At 42.3% G+C, this 6400-nt stretch overlaps 1 pseudogene; it reads left to right on the top strand.

The window, feature by feature from the left end:
* The first annotated feature begins 533 nt into the window (after positions 1-533).
* On the top strand, positions 534-5927 carry LOC102977983 (cell division control protein 42 homolog; annotated as a pseudogene).
* Positions 5928-6400: the final 473 nt, after the last annotated feature.

Here is a 6400-nt window from a genome sequence, read left to right as displayed (position 1 = left end):
ACTAAAAATTATTAAAAATAATAAAATTAGATTAATCAATTTAATATAACTTAACAGACAGTCATGTGTAACTTTTGAATATGTTATGCACCACTGTCTCTTTTACAGATGCCTCTTTCCAGCTTTTGATTTCATCATGTAGCAAAGACACAGGGGATTAGTTTGGGATTTGAATCAAATTATCTTCATAGTTTCTGGGTGAATCAGGTTTACAAGTTCATCCAGAATTTTTCAACAGTCAATAAAGAAGGTGCATGGACATCTAACATCCTCCACTCCCCCTGCAACCACCACCTTGATGCTTAGAGAGGAAAGAGACTACTTTCAAATAGCAAGACTCCCAATGAGTGGGAATGATCAAAAGGCGTTATCAACACGAGCAGTTATTTTTCTTTTATGTTTCAGTGAGATTCTCGTCTAGCAGAGTAAGATGACAGATGCAGCCCCTACTTATTACTTGGGTTTCCCTACAGAAATGATTCTGGAAACACCAACAGGCTTGCATCCTTACATGAGGCAGAGGATCTTTGGAGATGGACATAGAAGGTAAGTGAAGGGGAGCTAATCAACACTCTCCTTTCTCTTGCCAAAGACATATCCTTTTTTCTTTTCTTTGGCCATAGCCCTGCAGTGGAAGCTTGGAGTCTTAACCACTGGACTGCCAGGGAAGTCCCAAATCCACTTTTTTTTTTTTTTTTTTTTACTTTTTTACTATGCGGGCCTCTCACTGTTGTGGCCTCTCCAGTTGCGGAGCACAGGCTCCGGACGCACAGGCTCAGTGGCCATGGCTCACGGGCCCAGCCGCTCCGCGGCATGTGGGATCTTCCCAGACGGGGCACGAACCCGTGTCCCCTGCATCGGCAGGCAGATTCTCAACCACTGCACCACCAGGGAAGCCCCCAAATCCATTTTTATTTAGTGAAGACAGTGCCCAAACCAGAAACTGCAAAACTGTGAAAGGGAACTATTTTGGGGAAATATTTTTCTTGTTGCCTTTATCTAAAATGAAGCAGCCATGAGAATGCAAGGGGAAAATCTAAATATGGTATTTTGGGGGGAAGGGATGACAGGGTTACTTTTCAGTATATTTTAATTGAAGCAAGACGTGAGTTGGCTCTAGTCACACAGGTGGAGTGGGGCTCCTTTGTGGCAGTGGATCGCAACCCAGGCTACACATTAGAATCACCTGAGGTGATATGGTAAATGCTAGTGCCTCAGCTCAGCCCTCAACAAGTTCTTACTCAATTGGCCTAGGATTGGCCTGGGCCTGGGTCTTTTTTAAAACTCCTAGTAAAGTCCTAATGTGGAGCCAGTGATGAGAACACTGTTTTGGAGAAATTACCAAGGGTTTGGGAGGATCAGTTTTTTTTTTTTTAACAATGTGTGAAACAAAATCGCAGCCAGATTTGGCAGGAGATTGCAAAGTGACATGCCAATAGAAAGTATAATAGTAAACCTCTATTTTAGCTTATTTATTCTTAGGGAACAACCAGTGTCCTGCTAGTTAACTTTGGGGGGCTATTTTTTCTAAGTTGGACTTTTCATACTGAAATAATATTTCCATCAAATGAACATCATTCCTTCACATTTGTATTGTTTGAAGTCATATCTTGACCTTCCAAAATGCCTTTAAAATTTCCTTTTGAGTCAGTTAAGTGTTACTCCTTCCTGGAACAGATAACTGGTTTAAGTGGTTTTTGGAATGTTCTCTGGTTTGATTTATGACCGTGAAAGTGAAACCGCACAACTTGGATGGGACTTGAATGCAGCCAAAACCCAGGCTGGGTCTTGAACCCACTGTCTTTTAATTGAAATCACACATCTGGTCTCAGGACTTAATGAAGCTCAGGTTCTTTATGTTTCAGCGTAGAAGGAATTCAGCGAGGGGCAAAGTGATAGGTAAGTAGATTTATTTAGAGAGATACACACTCCATAGAATGTGGTCTGTCTCAAAAGGCAAGAGTGGCCCTGGGAGAAACACATTCCACAGACAGTGTGGGCCATCTCAGAAAGCGAGAGGCTCCAAAATATGGGGTGGTTAGTTTTGGGGGGCTGGGTAATTTCATAGGCTAATGATTAAGGCTAAGGATTATTCCAACCATTTTGGAGAGGGGGTGGGGCTTCAAGGAATTGGGCCACTGCCCACTTTTTGCCCTTTTATGGTTGGCCTTGGAACTGTCATGGCAGCTGTGGGTGTGTCTTTTAGCTAATGTATTACAATGAGCGTATAATGAGGCTCAAGGTCCACTGGAAGTCGAATCTTTCACCATCTTGGACCTAGTTAGTTCTAATCAGTTATGTCGTATCCTCAACGGCTATGTCATTCTTTAAGGGTTGTGCCCTGCCCCCTTCCCTCCTGTTTCAAAAGGAGGCTGAAATTGTGCAGTTGTTGGTTACTTGAAAATTTTTCTTGAAAAATTCTAAGGAAATGGGCAAGGCTTTAGCTGACTAGGGGTTCTGTTTTCAGCATCTTATTCAGCTACTGCCTAATTCTATTTTGTCTTCTGTATAATTGTTAAATATTCATTTTCTGCCTGTATCTGAAATTCATGAGTGATATTGTTCTGCATTTTCCATGATTGATCCTTGTTTTCAGCCTGAAGAGTCTTTCCTTTTCTTTCTTGTTTTTAATTTCCCAAGAGCCTTCTTAGAACTCGATTTTTATCCACCCCTGATATCCCAACAATTTATGCTGGTCCTCTAAGACCATTGCTATAGGACTCAATGGTGTTCTCTTATGTATCGGTGTTATTTTGGATTGATTTGATCCTGGACTCCTAAAAAAAGCATTTATGTTTAGAAATTTGGAGATTTCCTGATGCTGCTTCATGGCTGGTTCTCCCCTGACATAGAGTAGGAAAAGTCCCAAGTGCTCTGTCCTGCAGGACGGCCCCACCATACACTGCCCCCCACCCCCGCCCACTTCACCCATGGCTGGAGAAAGCAGGCTTTTCCTAGAGCTCCCTGTGTCTGTGCCCTCTCCCTCTCTCCTGAGTTGCGGGCTACCCCAGAGCTTGAGCTGGGATATACAGAGAGAAGAAAACCTAGGAACTCTCTTCCAGGTCATCATTTAAGACCTGGGTTCCTTACCCAATCTTGCTGCTCTTCATTCACTGTAGCAGGCAGAATAATGCCTCCCCACACAAAAAGATGTCAATATTCAAATTCCTGGCACCTGTGAATATATTACCTTACCTGGCAAAAGGGATTTTGCAAACTTAATTAACTTAATGAGTTTGCGATGAGATTAACCTGGATATTCTGGGTGGGCCAATGAAATCACAAGGGCCCTTATAAGAAACAGGCAAGAGAATCAGAGCTAGCGGAGGTGTGGTAACTGGAGCAGTTTTCGGGGTGCTGTGAGTCAAGGAATGCAGGCAGCCTCTGGAAGCTGGAGACAAGGAAACAGAAGATTCTCTAGAGCCTCTGGAAGGAACACAGCCTTGCAGACTCATTTTACGTTTCTGACCTCTAGAACCGTAAGAGAATATATCTGTGTTGTTTTAAACCACTAAATTTGTGATAATTTGTTTAAGCAGCAAAAGGAAACTAATTTGTCCACCTTGCGGAGTCTTCTGGTAGTTGCTTTATGGATCTTGTCTAGGGCTTTTTGTTACAATCAGAGGGAGAGATGTGTTACCGGACCCTTTCTAGATTCTTGGACAGCATTACCATAGATATAAATGAATATCGCTTCCACAAGACTGTTAGGCAAGCAGAGCTTTTTATTAAAAGAGAGAGTTTGTGCACAAGGGAGAAGGCAGGAAAAAAAGTGCCAGCTCCGGGAGTAGAAGGGGCGAGTTGCTTTTATAACAAGAGGAAGGGTTTGTCTCATTATAACTGATAGTTTTGAGAAGTCGTCAAACTTCTTGATCAGCAGTAGATAGCTCCACAGTGGCTATCGGGAATAGGGAGCGCTTTTGGGAGAGGAAAGGAGTGCCTCAGAATTTTCTGCAAGAAAGCACAGGAATAGATAAGGTTAAAATTTATAGTTGAGCTTCTTGTCTTATGGCAACTAGGTATACTTGCTAGTGCAACAGAGACAAAGTTAATTTTTTATTCCCGGGAGCCTGGTTTTCTGTCTCTGGGGCTCAGGCCCCCAGGGCCTTTGTTCTTTAGCTTGCAAGGCCTGTTTTGGCCAGGCCATTCCCTAGTCCTTTTCCAAAATGGCTGTGTTCTTTTCATCCTGTCTTAGATGGTGTGGAGTGTCCTTACTCCAGCTTGAGTGGAACCAGAGCCCATTAGTATTATTATTATTTAATTTATTTATTTTTTTTGGCTGCGTTGGGTCTTCAGTGCTGCACGTGGGCTTGTCTCTAGCTGTGGAGAGCGGGGGCTACTCTTCGTCGCGGTGCACGGGCTTCTCATTGCGGTGGCTTCTCCTGTTGCGGAGCACGGGCTCTAGGCACGCGGGCTCTAGAACGCAGGCTCAGTAGTTGTGGTGCACGGAGTTATTATTAAATGAGGCATTTACTATACTCCTTCCTAGGAGCACCAGGTGGGGAACAAGTTTTCTAAACTAGATCTAGGAAGTGACATGGAATCAATCCATCCTCCTCCCCTTAAGGGCTGTCCAATGGTTAATGGATTAAAAAAACATGACTCAATAAAAAACAAACCCCACACACACTCCCCCGCCTAAAAAAAGGAAAAAAAAACAACTAGATGTTCCATATTACTCGCCAAAGTGGAACCCGGGAACAGCTTCAACAACCCAGATCAGTCTGTTACAGAGTCATCACAAGCATGCCTTGCTTTTAAACAAAAAATAATAATTTTTTTGAAACAACAAAACAAAAACTAGTCCTGATCACTTTTCGGACAATACACAATTACTCAAAATTAACTAGTGTTGAGCAGGGGAAGGGGGCCATAGCTCGGGCCTTGTCTCACGAGTGCATGTGGGTAGGTGCAGGGCATTTGTCATTGCAAAAATGAATTTTAATTTTTAATCTTTAATTTAAACATTGCTTATAGTATATCATGAGTGATATTTGCAACAAAAAGAATAAAATGCCTAGGAATAAACGTACCAAGGGACACAAAAGACCTGCATGCAGAAACCTATAAGACACTGATGAAAGAAATTAAAGATGATACAAACAGATTTTTTTCATCTCTCTGTGGGCTTAATTCTGTCCACCCACTCAGAAGTCACCCATGGCCATAAGCAGTTCCTGAGCCTTTTGTAAAGACAGTCTTCTGAAGTCAAGAGACTGAGTGTTATAACGGATTTTTGGTTTTGCTTTTTTACGGCAAAGATAAATGCAGTCATTGAGATAAGCAGTCTCTTACAGCAAGTTCCGTTTGTTTTTTTTCTAAAAGGCTTTGGAATTATTTTAGTAATCGTGGAGTATAAAGAGTTAGACCTGCAGTGTCCATATGTACCGACTGTTTTTGACAACTATGCAGTCACAATTGTGATTGGTGGAGAGCCTCGTACTCTTGGACTTTTTGATACTTCAGGGCAAGAGGATTATGACAGATTACGACTGCTGAGTTGTCCACAAACAGATTTATTTCTAGTCTGTTTTTTAGTGGTCTCTCCATCCTCATTCGAAAATGTTAAGAAAAGTGGGTGCCTGAGATAACTCACCACTGTCCAAATACCCCTTTCTTGTTTGTTGGGACCCAAATTGATCTCAGAGATGACCCCTCTACTATTGAGAAACTTGGTAGGAATAAACAGAAGCCTATCACCCCGGAGACTGCTGAAAAACTGGCCTGTGACCTGAAGGCTGTCAAGTATGTGGAGTGTTCTGCACTTGCACAGAAAGGCCTAAAGAATGTATTTTGACGAAGAAACATTGGCTGCCCTGGAGCCTCCAGAACTGAAGAAGAGCCACAGGTGTGTGCTGCTATGAACGTCTCTCCAGAGCCCTTTCTGCACAGCTGGTGTCCACGTCATACTAAAAGCAATGTTTAAATCAAACCAAAGATTAAAAATTAAAAATCATTTTTGCAATAACGACAAATGCCCTGCACCTACCCACATGCACTCGTGTGAGACAAGGCCCTAGCTATGGCCCCCTTCTCCCTCTCAATACTAGTTAATTTTGAGTAATTGTGTATTGTCCGAAAAGTGATCAGTAGTAGTTTTTGTTTTGTTGTTTCAAAAAAATTATTATTTTTTGTTTAAAAGCAAGGCATGCTTGTGATGACTCTGTAACAGACTGATCTGGGTTGTTGAAGCTGTTCCCGGGTTCCACTTTGGCGAGTAATATGGAACATCTAGTTGGTTTTTTTTCCTTTTTTTGGGCGGGGGAGTGTGTGTGGGGTTTGTTTTTTATTGAGTCATGTTTTTTTAATCCATTAACCATTGGACAGCCCTTAAGGGGAGGAGGATGGATTGATTCCATGTCACTTCCCAGATCTAGTTTAGAAAACGTGTTCCCCACCT

The sequence above is a fragment of the Physeter macrocephalus genome, chromosome 21 (genome assembly GCF_002837175.3).
Source record: "Physeter macrocephalus isolate SW-GA chromosome 21, ASM283717v5, whole genome shotgun sequence".
NCBI lineage: Eukaryota > Metazoa > Chordata > Mammalia > Artiodactyla > Physeteridae > Physeter > Physeter macrocephalus.
Note: the sequence above shows the minus strand (reverse complement) of the source record. Positions and strands in the feature narration are given on the sequence as shown.